The 14832-nt window shown below is 47.9% G+C and overlaps 1 long non-coding RNA gene across 1 annotated transcript in view; it reads left to right on the top strand.

The window, feature by feature from the left end:
- The window catches only part of LOC114009747 (uncharacterized), a 28533-nt gene extending 15574 nt beyond the window's left edge, over nucleotides 1–12959 (top strand). The window contains exon 3 of the long non-coding RNA XR_003551138.1: nucleotides 12888–12959. This is a non-coding gene — a long non-coding RNA (uncharacterized LOC114009747). The remainder of the gene's footprint in view (nucleotides 1–12887) is intronic.
- Nucleotides 12960–14832: the final 1873 nt, after the last annotated feature.

Here is a 14832-nt window from a genome sequence, read left to right as displayed (position 1 = left end):
CAGGAATGCTTTATGATGTGCTGACACCTCCAGGAGATATTACAGGGCGCACGGTGCCGTCTCCGGAGGATGTGAGTTACAACTTTCCCCTCTGCAGGGCCCAGGAATGCAGGCTCCCCACGTGCTGCTGCTGAGAGCGAAAAGGAATCTGCTAAGAGCCACCTTTGCCCAGGGGCTGACCATGCCCAGACCCCATTCCTCGAGGTTTTGGCTTTCAAAGGGAAGAGCAAATCCTCTCTTGGCAGCACGCGCTGCTCCACGCTGGCTTGCTGTGGCTCCAAAAGAGACGCTTCAGGGTCACTCTCTCCTGAGGGAGGCAGCCTGGCTCAGGAACAGAGCCAGCTCGGGCCTGGGTTCCAATTCTAGCATTTCCACTTTGGGGCTGTGTGACCTGGGCAAGCCTCCTTGGTGTCTTCATCCTTAAAATAGTTGTGATCTCAGTAGCTGTCGGATAACAGTGGCTAGTGACGGAGCGAGCTTCACACAAGGCGCTGTCCCAGACCGTTCCTGTGCATGACTTAACTAGCTTTCACTCCATCCCAGCCACGTCGGTACCATTTTACCGAAGAGTGAAATAAGGCTCAGAGAAGTTAGGAAACTCACCAAGTTCACGCAGCTAGTGAAATTCAAATCTACTGGACTGCAGGGCCGGCTGTCACGCTCACGGTCTCCTAGATTTTCTGTTGAACTGTTGTATGGCTGCTGCTGTGTAAAGGGTCAGGCAGAGGCCCGGCTTGAGCTGCAGCCTGCTCATCACTAGTTCCCTCCCATGTGCCATCACCTGCGTGATGAAGGCAGATAAGTAGACCATGGCCCCGGGCACTGCAGGTGAGAGCTGGCAGGAGTGTGAAGGGCCCATCTCTCAGCATCTCTCAGCAATCTCAGCCTGTGCCAGGCTCAGCGACTGGGCGCCCCAAGGCCAAAGCCAGGGCCCAACCTTTAGCACTGCTGTGGGAAGCTTTAGCATTCTCATGCTCAGACAGGAGCCTGTGGGAGCTGAGTGTGTGGTGGTGAGGAGCTCGGCTCTGCTGTGTGCTAGTCGCGGGCAAGTCAGTCACCCTCTCTGAGCTGCTTTCTCAGCTGCTGACAGGTGACCACAGTTCTTAGTTTTTTAGGGCTGCTATGAGGCTCCATAAAATGGAAGATCCAACGCGCTTAGCTCCGTGTCTGGCATACAACAAGCGCACAGTGGAGGCACGCCATTGTTCTCCCAGCATAAAGACGCCATAGAGCAGGCAGAATAAAAGTGGGAGCCGAGCCTTCATTATGAAAACATTTTTGGAAACAGCAAAGTAAACATCAAAGAAAGACAAAACTGTAATTTCACACCCAGCAGGCACTCCCTGGCCTTTGTGTCGCTCCTTCTTTGTGTATCTATTTTGAACCTTCCTTTGAAATAGCTCTAGCTTTTTCTCACATGAAGCAAGACATCCCCTCCCCACCTCATCCCAAGGGAAGTCTGAGAGTCTAAAGATGCTGCTGGTGTCCAGCTTTACTGAGGAAGGCAGGGCGTCACCTCTCAGAGAGCACAGGCTGTCCTGTACTCTGAAGTATCCTGGTCAGAGTTTGCTGTGTATTATGTTTAAGGCACATAATTAGTTGTGCCTTTTCATGAGACCTTTGTAAACAAACAAACAAAAATCCTTAAATCCCCACAGGGTCCCTTTAAATCATCCAAACACTAAATTTCTTTTTTTGCATTAACCTTTAGGGAACTGAGTGGTTTGTAGAAAAATCCAAGAAGGATTCACTTCATGGGGACTGAACTTTGACTCTGGGCTCATACTACCAAGGACTGTACCCAAGAGGGCAGTAGAATTATTGGGTTGTTGGAAAAGTCATGACTCAATTTTGTATAGAAAACCTGAAAAATGCACCATGTCTTTCCCGATGACCTAATGTCTTGCCTGTTGATGAGACGCACCATGTAACACTGATGCAGTATTCATGTCTTCCTTCTTTGCTGACAGGACCCTAATTTTGTTCACAGCGCAATGAATTCAGTTCCCAGTGATGTCTCTTTCCCAGACATCCTTACATCCAGGGGCATTTTTTTAATTAGTTTTTTTTTTTTTCTTTTGAGAGGTTTTCGCTATAGGGCGCATGCACTCGCCAGACAGAGAGAGAGACATAGAGACAGAAAGCGAGAAATCACCCCCCAGGGGGGATGGTCACACCGCAATCCCTTCTCCTCCATTCTCCTTTCGGGATCTTGGGCACGCACGCACATGCGCCCGGCATGAGTTCTAAGCCACCGGGTCCGGGACGTGAACCGTGGTCGACTACGTGGGAATCCAGCGACATAACCATTATGCTAACTGCTGGTTCCCATCCAGGGGCATTTTGTATAGCACATTCTGGACGATGAAACAGACATGTGGCAGAGCTTTGGGAGTTCTTTGGGAGGTATGCAGTTTCTCCTTTCCTCCTTATTTTTACCTTGAGCACAGACATACATGTGGAACCATAGCCACCATCTTGAAAAACAAGATGGAAAGGTGAAGAGAGTCAAAGAGAAGTGATCCTGACATGATCAAGCAGCTGAACTGTAGCCTGGGCTTCCTACCTCCAGCTATATGGTAATGTGAGAAAAATGATCTCTTCCTGATGAGCTCTGATAGGCATTCGGTTGATCAGAAGACTGAATTGTTTTGGACCAGATATTTGAAATGAGCAAATTGTAGGGCAGGGGGAAACCCTTAGAAAGGAGCATTCCCACTTCACCCTGTGCCCTTTCTGTCCCACAAGAAAAAAAAAATTAAGTCATTTTAGTTGAACTTTTCGTTACTTGCAGCCTAAAGTATTCCTAATGGATAAGCAGAGCTCCAGGTAACTTTTAGAAACTGAGGTAAGCAGGGAGTAAATTTAGGGATAGATTTCCCCCTCTGACTTCTCTTTCTACTCTTTCTAGGTTAAACTTGGTCGAGTGACCCTATGGAGAACAGTAGGAGGAGGTCAGAAAATTTAGATCAGGAAATCTAAATATATCACAGATAAGAAGAACAACAAAGGTAGTAAGGGTTCCTGTGACACCAGCTCACAGTCTTTCAGGGGAACATGTCCTCTAAGAGAGCTCCGGGTCCTCATCTTTTCCTCTCTCCTTCAGTTCCCAGGCAGTTTTGTCAAATTACTCACCATTTCCTGAACATTCTGTGACTTTGCTAAGCTGTTTCCTTGGCTCAAAACCTTTATCATGCCTTCTTCCACTCCCCTTTTTGGCTCATCTGTAAAGACCCTACTTAGTGACCTCTTCTGTCAGGTCCCTGATCACCCCATGCTTTCCTCCCCACCCACACAGGATATATTACTTTTCCTCCTAGGTCATCTCAGAACTCTCCTCTGACATCTCTTCCAGGTCTTCCTCATCCAACAAGTGCCTGCCCCTTGGCACACACCAGGCTAGGCACTTAACACATAACACTACAATTCATTGTAGACATGTTTATCTCATCTGCCAGAAAAGGATTTCTTTGAGGGCAGGATCCATTTATCTTGACCATTTACATTTTTTCCAGAGCCTACTATACAACGTGGAAGTCAGCAATCAAGGCTTCAAGTCTTGTGCTTCTCAAAGTCTGTGCCTGGGGATACCAGTGTCCTGGGATGATCTTAGAAATTTCATACCGAAAGGAGTCTATGGCCCAGTAGGTATGGGTAATGCCAGACTGGACGAGGTTAAACAGGTCTCCACTGCCAACTTTCTCAAAGGCTTTCTCACATTGTGAATCACTGAGAAGTAGACTGAGTGTGCTACATTTCCATAGTCATAGTCAATTTGATCATAAGATCTCTTTCTTGTGGAGAAATTTTAGGAACTAAAGTAATAGGGAATGTCCTTTGGGAACCCTAAACCAGAGAGCTCCATTATTTCCAAAGGAAAGTATAATCCAGCACCTTTCTTAAGATCTTCCAGCTGGCTGGAGACATAGATGAGAACCAGGATTTAGAGCCCTTGAAGGCATACCGTGAGTGACCTCAGACAGATAATCAGTCAACTGTAGCTGAAAAGGCAGCAGTTTGAAAAGTCAAGAAGACCTGATCTCAAATCTAGATTTTCCATTTACTGGAGTCACCATATGCAAATACTCTAGCCTCTCTCAGCCTCAACTTTCTCATTTTTAATATGTGGCTAATGATGTTTATCTCACATGTGCTTGTGATGTCTGAAGGGTCTGCCATGTATCAGAGGCTCAGTAAATGGTTGCTATGAAGCCAACAGCATTCTCCAGGTTTCCTTGGATGTGAGGAAAGGTCTTGCAGATATTGAAGGTAAACATCAAAGAAAAGTTAACATCACTTTGGGTACACATGCCTAAGATGCATGGAAATGTAGCCAGGAAAAGTTCCCCGGCTGAGAGTAGGAACTCTCCTGCCTCATATTACCAGACGGACAAGGGCCTGGCTCATTTGGGAACCTTCTCTCCTGCACCTGAGTACCCATGCATGAACCAATATCTCAATGTCCCCTCAATCCTCGAAGCCAGCCTTTCCCCGTATTAGTGGCCATCTGTCTGTGCTCCTCGATACCCCAGAGTAGACAGAGTACAGCTGGGTCCCCACCTTCCCCTCTTCCTCCTCAAACCTACCATGACCTGCTCTCCTTTGCTTCTTCTCCCTCTAATCTCTGCCTTGGTGACCCTGGCAGTCTGGAAGCCTTCACTTTCTTTTTTAAATACAACATTTTCCTTTTTACATTTAGATATTATATTTTCTTCTGATTGTAATCTTTCTATTGTTATTAATCAAACTGAAACATAATTTAATTAAAATATTTAAGAAAAATAAAATTCTTACCAAAAAGGTTGATATTATCACTCATATAAATCATAGAATTCATCCAGAAGCCTTAGTTTTTGTTATTATCCACTGACATTGCTTCCTCTGCTTTTTTCTGTCCACTGAACACTACTCACAATCATGTGTTTCATATACTGCATTTGAAAGGTAAGCTTCCGGAGGTTGGCCGTGCTGCTTGCTGTGTCCCTGAGGCCTAAACAGGCACAGCAGTAGGTGTCCATCAGCTGTCAGGTGGGAAGACCATTATGATGTCTAGATGGTATTTCTAGTTCACGTTGGGGTCTATAGATACATGCTTTTCCAGATGGGCCTTTTTCCTTCTCTGGTCTGGAAGGCATGGGGTAGAGCTTTGTCATGCCTGCTTCTTTCCGAAGAGGGCTGGTGTTTGAACCTACATGTGTGAGTGACCAGAAGGAAGACCACTGAAAGAGATCCCACCATCAATCCTGGCCTCTTACTTTCCACTGGGGCCCTTAGGGACCACTATGAGAAAATTCTTCCGGCTTTCAAAAGAGCAGTTTCTGAATACCTAGCCCATTCTGTTTTTTGGATACTGCAAATTTCAGATGAATTCATGTCTTCTGTTTCACTTCCATCGCCAGGAATCTCAAGTTGGACTCATAGTCACTGACTCTATCAAATGAAACCCAAAGACTTCTCACTTGGGAGCAGACCACATCCAGGATTCAGCTTCCTTTCCTACTCTAAGTTTCTTTTTTATTCTGAAATGATTGATTTCTTACTATGGTCATTCCATATCCTTATACGTGTATGTAACGTGTTGGCCATACCAGGTTATTTCTGCAGTAATTGAGGTATTGTTTAAAAATTATGGTGAACTTCACACCACAGCAAGTGAGTCATTGTAAAGTGCACAACTAAGCACTCACAATGCTGCGAAACCACTACCTCTGATTTCAAAATATTTCCATCACTCCAAAAGAAAGCCCTGTACCCTTTAAGCAGTCATTCCCTGTTCCCCATCTTTGGCCCCTGCCAGGCAATCTGTTTTCTGTCTCTACACTTTTGCCTATTCTGGATATTTTATCTGAATGGAATAGCTTCTTTCACTTTGCATAAAATCCCAAGGGTCACTGTGTTGCGGTAGCATGCATTAGTACTGGGTTGCTTCTTATGGTTTGTTTTGCTGGATTGACTGATTAGTGATGTGGGTCCACAGAAGCTGGGATCATTGAGGTCCCTCTCCATGGACATGTGAGAGGAGAAAGAATCTCTCCAGGTCTCTGCAGAGCATGCAGTCGAGGGGCTCCCACCCAGCAACCAGAGTGCTGTGCATGGTCTGTGTGACATTCCACAGGTCTTGGGACCCAGGCACAAGCTGCTTCCTCTAGAGATCTTCTCTCAGAATAGACAGAGGTGTCAGTCAGCATTAAAATAACCCTGGCGGAGATCCCCATGCCAGATAGCCACACACAGAAGCGCCAAGGTCCATGGTGGCAGGAGGAGGTTTCTAAATTAAGTCTTGGGCTGTGAGTTCTATTGACTTGGGTCTGGTGGGGCTGACCGGTCAGCTCTGCCCCTCAGGGAGCATGTCCCTGGTTTGGCAGGTGGTAGGTGAGAAGGGCCTTGGGAAGGCCAAGGTGGAGAGGCTGCCAGGAAAGGCGGTGTGACTGTCAGTGTTCAGACCCTACTTCCAGGCCAGAGACAAGCCAAGTGGGCAGGAATGAAGGAAGCAAATGCATTTCAGCTTCTTGAATGGAATGTAGAGAACCAAATATGATGATTGGCCCATGGAAAAGGTTAGATTAATATATTGACTGATTATTGATGATAGAGATTATCAGATAGGTGGCGGGGGCTGAGTTAGATGAAAATATAGAAACCATTCTGGGCCCAATCTCATTTTCTTCTGTAATGGGGGAACAGGATATTCTTCTTTAGAAACTTCCTAACTCTGTGAAGATGGTGTTTTTGGCATGTGGGGGAGGCTTAGGGCCAAAGTGAACCTGGTAACAGCAACCAGGTGTGTCATCTCTGGTTACATCAACTTGGGCAGGCCTCCTCTTTGAGCCTTAGTTTTCCAGTCTGTAAGATGGGGGTGATAGAATGGTCACTTCAAAAGCTGCCGTGTGGATCAGAAAAGATGCAGGTGAAATGCCGGATTTGAAAGCACTCTGTAAATTCTTGCTCTCTTCCACCTTCTTCCTCTTCTGTATATGAAATAAAAAAACAGACCCTTAGCTGAGCACAGTGAAGCACAGCCATCAGTGACGCAGTGTGGAAGTGGAGATAGACCCATGACTGCCTTGTAGTAATACTTGAGACGACTTCAAGACTTTGAGCTGGAGGATACAAAGTTAATCCATGTGAATGACAATTTCAGTATAAACCACATGTGGGCAACACGCACAGAATAGCATGAGCCAAGAGTTAGGTGAGCCACAACCTCATCGGTGGCCTGCGATGCACGAATGCTGGTCTTCTGGTGCTTCCCACCTTGGCACCAGCACGTCCCACCCAGATGACTTGGACTGCTGTGGGTCTTGGCCTCCCCCTTATGCCATTCTGCTATACAGGCTGCCTGGCCCATAAGCACGTTTGAAATGTTCTAAGGTAGCATTTAGAGAGCACTTACTACGTGAGAAGGCCTGCACTAAAATTTTGGTGCATTAAGTATCTTTTTTCATTACAAAAGCCCAACAATATGGGTCTCGAAAAATTCATGACACAGATTTGCATAGAAAATATGGAAAAACACACCATGACTTTTCCAACAGCCCAATATTGTCTGTGATGTGGAGAGAAGTGAGAGCCGGGAAAGAGCGTACTTGCCCAAGGTAACAAGGGTAGCAAGTGGCAGCACCGGCCCTCGGCCGACCGGCCAAACCTAAACCACCGCTCAGATTCCAGCCGGCTCATCTCCTTTCGCTCCCAAGCCTACTGGGTGCAGCAGGAGAGAAAGGGGGTCAGTGTGGGCCTGAGCAACTGCCGGCGAAGGTGCTAAGGTGTTGGAATATCACTGGGCGTTTTGAACCGATGGCCACAGAGGTGTGGGGACAAAGTGCTTTCTAGTGGGCACACGGAGTAATAAGGATTGAGGGCAGCGGAAGGGGCTTCAGAATGAGAAGACGGAGGCCATTTCTGTCCATGGGGAACAGATCCCCAGAGACGCTATTGCTCCATGTCCCCGTGAGAGCGTTGGCTCTGCCCCTGCTCGGCCGCTAGGATGCACACATAGCGGTGTGCAGGAAAGGTTCTCCTTACCTAGGGAGTGGGGTGCCTGGAAGTTGAGGCAGTTCTGGGGATTCACGCCTGGGTTTGCCAGCCAGGCCGGCACTCACAAGCTGAGTGTCTGAAAAAACCATCTTTCCTCTCTAGCCTTTGGATTTCTTAGGTATAAAACAAGGACAATAATAGTTGTTACTTAGTGGGATAAAGCTAATACATGCGACCATACTTCCCCTGCAGATGTAAGTGTTTACTCTCGCTGGTATTTGTGGACGACATGAGTGGTCTGAGCGTCAGGGTCAGCATTCGTACTAGCATAAACCTAGGCCTGCTTCGAATGGCCACACTAGTTCACGGTGAAAATGAAAAGGATCCACCATCTTAGTAACAGCTTTGAAAGTGAAGAAAGTTGGGGTTGTGTGTGCGTGTGTGTGGTAGACTTGTGGGTACTGTGGAGCGGCACTGTCCCAAGTGCTGGGACACAAAGGAAGGGATTACTAACCCTATTAGGGAGTAGAGAAAGCTCTCAGAGGATATGACGTCTGCATTAGCTCATGGCCCAAAGGAAAGACAAACACAAAGGCACGGAATCTTGGCAGAGCTTGGCTTGTTCAAGGAACAAGTTCAGAAGAACAGGAAGCGGGGAGCTTGGAGGAAGTGGCATGACGAGTGGTGGAAAGGCAGTCCAAGCTAGCCCCCCAAGACCCCCCCAGACACTCTGCCATAGCTGGCCCCTAACTCCACGTGCTATAGCACGTGGGCAGCGTCTCTGTGTTCAGACATCCTCATGGCTATGTGTCTGCCCAAGGCCCTGGGAAGGGGAAACACACAGGTGAAGAAAGCAGGAAAGGAACCCAGAAGACAGGCAGGGGCGCAGGGAAGGGAGCTGATGAGGCTGTTTGAGAAACCAGACCTCTGATGACCTCCATGGTCTCTGCTATGAGCCCTACCAGGGCGACCTCCTTCAGTCTGAAATGCCTCCATGGCAATGGGCCATGGAAGCTGAGGGTGGAGATAGTTCTTGGCGCGGTACGCCATGGTCTGGTACATATCACAGCTTCCCTTGGAGGCCTCCCTGCGTGTGCTGCCTGTCACAGACGAAGAGGTCCGTGGGGCCCCCATCGGCATGGCCCGCTTCTGACTTGTTTTCCCGAAAGTGCGGCTGGATTTTCTCAGTGCCATCTGCTCAATATCACTGGCCACCCCGCCCGCCATCTGTTTACAGGCTGTTAGACAGCTGGCTGGGGAGAGGGGACACTGTGTGACCATAGAATGTACAACACCAACTGCCTCCAATGGGAGGGACCCCGGGCCTTTACCTCACTTGCCCTGGGACCGAGTTGAGAAGATGGACCCAGGTTAGCATCCGCTGTGCGCTTGGTCCACAGCAACAGCAAGAATGAATCCAGGTGACCTGCTGGGCGTCTAGTAGGCACCAGGTACTGTGCGAACATCTCATTTAATCCTGGGAGCAACCTGCAAGATAGGAGTTGTCAGTCTGCTCTTGTAGACGAGAAAACTGAGGTTTAAGAAGTGAGGGAAATTGCCCAAGTGTCACAGGCAAGTGACAGAGCCAGGAACTGAACCTTGTCTCATTTCAGAGGCACAGAACCCTCTAAATGAGAAAGAATACCATCTTCCTGGTATATATATCATATGGGACCCTTTGGGGCCAGGATACACCTAACTGGCCTCAGACCTGCCCAACCCTCGGGCCTGCTGCACTGCCATGACGGTCCACTGGCTGCTCCCCAGCGCCCCCTCCTGTGATGGTTGCACAATGACAAAATCGTCTAACACCCCATTTTTCAGAACACGTCACCATCGTTAACCAATGCTTTGACCACATGTAGTTTTTTACACAAATAGGAGCAAAACACACTTATGGTGGCAGTTCCCCACCCCCCTCACCCAACCCCACCCTGGCCCTAGGGCTATTCTCTTCTTTTCTGCCTGCTCCACATCTGGGAGCATCTCCATGGTGCCCATGGCCTCTGGCTTCTGGGTTGGGTGGTCAGTGATGGGCACTAGCAGGAGATGGAAGGGCAGGCAGAGAAAGAGGCCAAAGTACCCCTTTTCTTCTTCCCTCTCCTGCTTCTGCCCACCTCCCTGTGGTTCTCAAAGTGGCCAGACTCTTCTGAGGCCATCTGAGGTCACAGACCTTGTTGGGCCCTTCTCCCACAGCTCCAGCTCCGGCTAGAATCCAGCGACCATGTCCCCTCCCCGGCCCCTGAGGCCAGTGTGGCAGTGGCTCCTGTGTTTCTGTTCCTCGGGTCTTTCACTGCCCCTGCTTGTTCCTTTACCCCTGTCCCAGCACTGTGCCTGGCCCTGTCATGACACCATTTTCTTATCTTTCTACACACTGGAGGTGCCCTCTGCTTTCTGGGGAAACCTGGTGGCAACCAGGAACATCTTTTGGTGTGAGTACCTACAGGTCTGTTCACAAGGCATGTGAAATGCTTATTGCTGGGGAAACGATAACGTAAGAGTTTCAAACTTCAACTCACTTAAAATGCAAATGGTGGGAATGGCTGTGGAGAGCATGCACGATTGCAATGGCAGAGATGAACTGAGGGGCCTCTTTGAATAGAGTGGGTCTAGCCAGTCCTCGGAAAGGCTGGTTGGTCTCTGGCCATACGTGCAGACTGCAGTCAGTCTCACTCATCCGTGTCCTGTTGGTGCACACTTAGGTTGTGCCCCTCATGCCACTACTTCAAACAGTGCTGCACACTCTTGCCCCTGAAATCTTTGTGCCTTTGTCCTAACATCCAGAAAGGAAGTTCCCACATGGAACTGCTAGACTGAGGTGTGAGTAGAGTTGACATTCTCTAGATTCACTTAAATGATGTTATGTGGCTGCCTCTCTCTCTCTAGAGAGGCCAACCACCATGTTTGCCCTCTCAGGAGCCAGAAGAGGGCTTGTCTAGGAGTGAGGGCTTGGTGGGACCCAAGTCCACCCAGCCTTCCTGGAAGTAAAGGCACGCTGTAGAGATCCTCATGTTATTTAGAGTGGCAGTCACGGGGCGTGCCCTCCATGGCCTCTGGGCCCACTGTGGCTGTCTTTCTTCCAAGCAACCTTGGAGTTGATATGAGAATGTTATGACCAAATACCAGAGAGATTTAAACATGAGATCCAAGGGGAAAGCCTGCAAGCCATGACTGGCTCAGTCTTCCTGGTCATTTTGTTCAAGTGAGTCAATATTTAAAGAGCACCAGCCCTGTGCTAGGTTTAGCTGGGGTTTGATGAAAAGCTACCCCTCCACTCCAAGAAGCCCACGGTCTCGTGAGGAGAAGGTAGTAGGGAGTGGGGGAGTTAACACAGTGGTTTCCAAATCTGTCAAGACGTGCTGCAGCAGAACCGTCTGGGAGGTTTTCAGAAGTCTGGGTTTCTGGAGCCCACTGGGTGCTGTCAGGTCAACAGGTCCGCAGTAGGGTCTGGGACCCTACAGTTTAAAAGCCCCTTAGGTGACTCTGACAGCCAGGGCTGGTGTGAACTGTGGCTACTGTAGATGTCTACACAGTACAGAACACGGTCTCTTGTGTGATACAGAAGTGGCCAATTTATGTGACCCAAGAGCTGAGCTGGTACTCTGTGTAGCCTGTAGTTTGGACTTGTACATTTAAAAAAAATGAAATTAATTTTCAGGTTCTGAAAATTAAGAGGTCGTTCACTAAAATCCAGATTTTATCTTATTAAAAACTACTGACTACCAGCTACAACACTTGGCCTGTTAAATGAGGCGTGTAGTCTTCAGGTTCACATAATCCCCAGCATTCCCTAATCTCTCTGTCCTAACATTGTCGATTGCCATCTTGTCGGTAAACTCTTTGCTGTTGTAGTTGAGCTTCAGGAAAATGAAATATCTCTTGTCCTTTCATCTGTATCAAAAATTTAACAATGTCAGACAGACCAAGAAATGCTTTTTTGTTTTATTTTAGTAAGAGAGCATTTGTCTTCATGGAAGTGTTCGATAGGCACATCGCATGTGTCAAGAGAATGTGAGTCTAGCCTGTTTCTCAGTAATGCGCCCAGCCTAACCCCATGCAGCACCCCAGGAACACCGGGTGGGGGCAGGGAGGAGAGAGCAAGGATCTGGGTCCTCCAGCCCCTTCAGTCATTAGCTCACCATGCCACCATGGGGACAGTATTTAGCCTCTCTTGGGCACTCTGAAAAACAACTAAGGGAAATTTTGCCTCCTCTCCCCAGGAACATTCAGTGTCTTGTGACATTTTTGGTTGTCACAATTGGAAGGTCGAAGGAGGAGTCACCATTGGCATCTAGGGGCAAAGAGCAAAGGTTCTAAATTTATGACAAGGTGGAGTGTAGGGCAGCCCCTTACCAGTGAGTGCTCCTGCTCCAAACATCAGCCGTGCTCAGGCTGATAAGCCCTGCTACAAAATGAGGGGCTCACCCTTCTAGACCTGGCCCTCTGTGACATTCCCTTACGAGAATGAGCTTGCACATACAAACACAGATCACTTCCAGTCTGGGGCGGACAAAGGCTCATGAACAGGTAGATGTTGAACCCTGAAGGGTCAGTAACATGGGAGTTGAGGCGGGGGGGAGGGTACTCCACTTGGGGAGCAGTGAGCAGAGGGTGAGGGCAGGTAAGTATAGATAAGGTCATAGCCATGGAAAGGTAAGCGGTTGTTCTGCCTGGGTGTGAGCGAGCTATAGAAAAAGCCATCTCTAAGCATGTTCTCAGGGCAAGGGGCAGGACAGAAATCAACATGCTGCTCATGAATATGCCAGTTTTCTCTCCTTCCAGGACATGGCATGGCTGTATTTCTCCTCAGATAAAGTCAGGGTTGGTATGTGATCCTTTTGCTGTGGAATGGTGAGCAGAAGTGTGAATATTAATTGCTGGGTGGAAGCATATTTTCTTTTCTTTCGACACAGTGGCCATCACCATTCAAGACAGTGATTACTTCATCATCCTGGGACCTTAGAGCTGAGAGACCTTATTAACCCACCATGGATATGGGTAAGAGATAATCTTTGTGTTTTAAGCTACTGAGATTTGAGAGCCGTTTGTTACTGCAGCAGAACCTGGCTATACTGACTGATTTAGATGGATATCCCTGGTGGTACCTGAGATGATTGCAGATAGTACACAGAGATGGTATTAAATTGTACTTTATCTGTCATGGAGAACACTCTCCCTCTTGAATGTATCTGGATTATACCAGGAAGTCTCAGCATGGTGCCAGGTTGTCGTTAATGCCCATCCAATACAACCTCTGCTCTCTGTTTAACAAAGTTAGAGTGGGAACAGGATCAGGTTTCTGTATTTAGCTAAAATTTCATAGGGTAGTCTTAAAATTGAATTTAATTTGAAGGTTGGCTTCTATATATGGCAAGGGATTATAGTTTTCTACTTACGGTAGTGATATAAAATTTTTAAACTTTTAAGTAAAGAAAGTAAGTCATTATAAAGACACAGAAAGCCAATAAAACATAGGTGTTACCTACGTACAGCAAACATAAAGAGCTCACAAATCACTGAAGCTGGGGGAGCAGAGCTCACGGTACATGGCAAACTCTCTGTAGAAGCACAGCAGTTCTGTCAAGGCAAAAGATGTAGCAACAATATTTCCAGGTATTCTTTTAACAATTAGAAAAAGTCAGCTGTCACACAGTGTGATAGAGTCCCATGTTCTCTACACCATCCAGTGCGTGGTGGGCAGCAGGTTCCCCACCAATGTGTACCAAATGGCGGAGCAGCCAGCAAGACTTGGTCAAGTCCATGTGCCCCCTTAGCATATTGCAAAGCCTCAGTGTTCACCTCTGGGAGGAAAGCAGAGCTCTAACTAGTTCTGCAACTGGAGGGTGAGGAAAAGTGAGGTGCTCCAGTGTGGGGACCGGGTGGACGAGCAATCATAGAAGACAGGGCTACTAGCCAAACGATAAGGGGAAGAAATCCCAGGTAATGTGTGCATGTGTGTGTGTGTGCGTGCACGTGCGTGTGTGTGTATAGTGGGTGTGTTAGAAAGTACAGTGGCGGGCCAGTAGGTGATGTAGTGGTTAAGGCATTGGACTTCCGCGTGGCCAACCCCAGTTTCAGGTCCCAGATACAGCAGCTTGAAAATCACACCAGGCACATGTGTATGCCCTATGGTAAAAACCCAAACCCAAACCAAACCAAACCAAACCAAAACTAAAAAAAAAAAAAAAAAAAAGGAAGGAAAAAATACTGAGATTTAATGAGTTTTAAGTTATTTGCACGAGACATGCACTGTAACTGTACCCCTCCCCAATGGCTGAGTTGCACACCTGCATTTGCATAGCCCAGCTGGACTCTGCAAAAGAGAAGGGGAGACTGAAGAAATCTTGAGGAGGACCATGGAATTGGGGGTAAGAGGTAGTTCTACCATGACTCCAAGAATCGAGGAGGTGGTAGCTGCCTTCCAGGTTACGTATGAATGAATGGACAATGACTAACACACAGGGCACTGTGACATCCAGGCGCACTTCTGAGTGTCCATGAACAGGGGGGTAGCAAATCTTATTTTTCAAAGATGGCTGTACCAAGATCTCCCGTTGCACATGCTCTTCTACAATGGGACCCCGACTTTTACGGAGAGGCGGCGTCTACATCCCCTTTCCTTATGTACATGTGGGCTTGAGAAGGCTTTCAGCAATACAATATGGTGAAGCACTCATATGTAACACCCAAGACTGCATCTTAAAGGGCACGGCGCCTCCTTGTTTCCTGGGACACTCGCACTCTGAACTACCATATAAAAGGTGTGGCCACTCTGAAGCTGCCATGCTGTGGGAGAGCTAAGCCATGTGGAGTGGCCACATGCAGGAGCTCTGGCCTGCAGGCTTGGTCTTCATGTAA

Source organism: Tupaia chinensis, unplaced genomic scaffold (assembly GCF_000334495.1).
Source record: "Tupaia chinensis unplaced genomic scaffold, TupChi_1.0 Scaffold000612_1, whole genome shotgun sequence".
Lineage (NCBI taxonomy): Eukaryota > Metazoa > Chordata > Mammalia > Scandentia > Tupaiidae > Tupaia > Tupaia belangeri.
The sequence above is the reverse complement of the archived record's forward strand: the minus strand, read 5'-3'. Positions and strand labels throughout refer to the sequence as shown.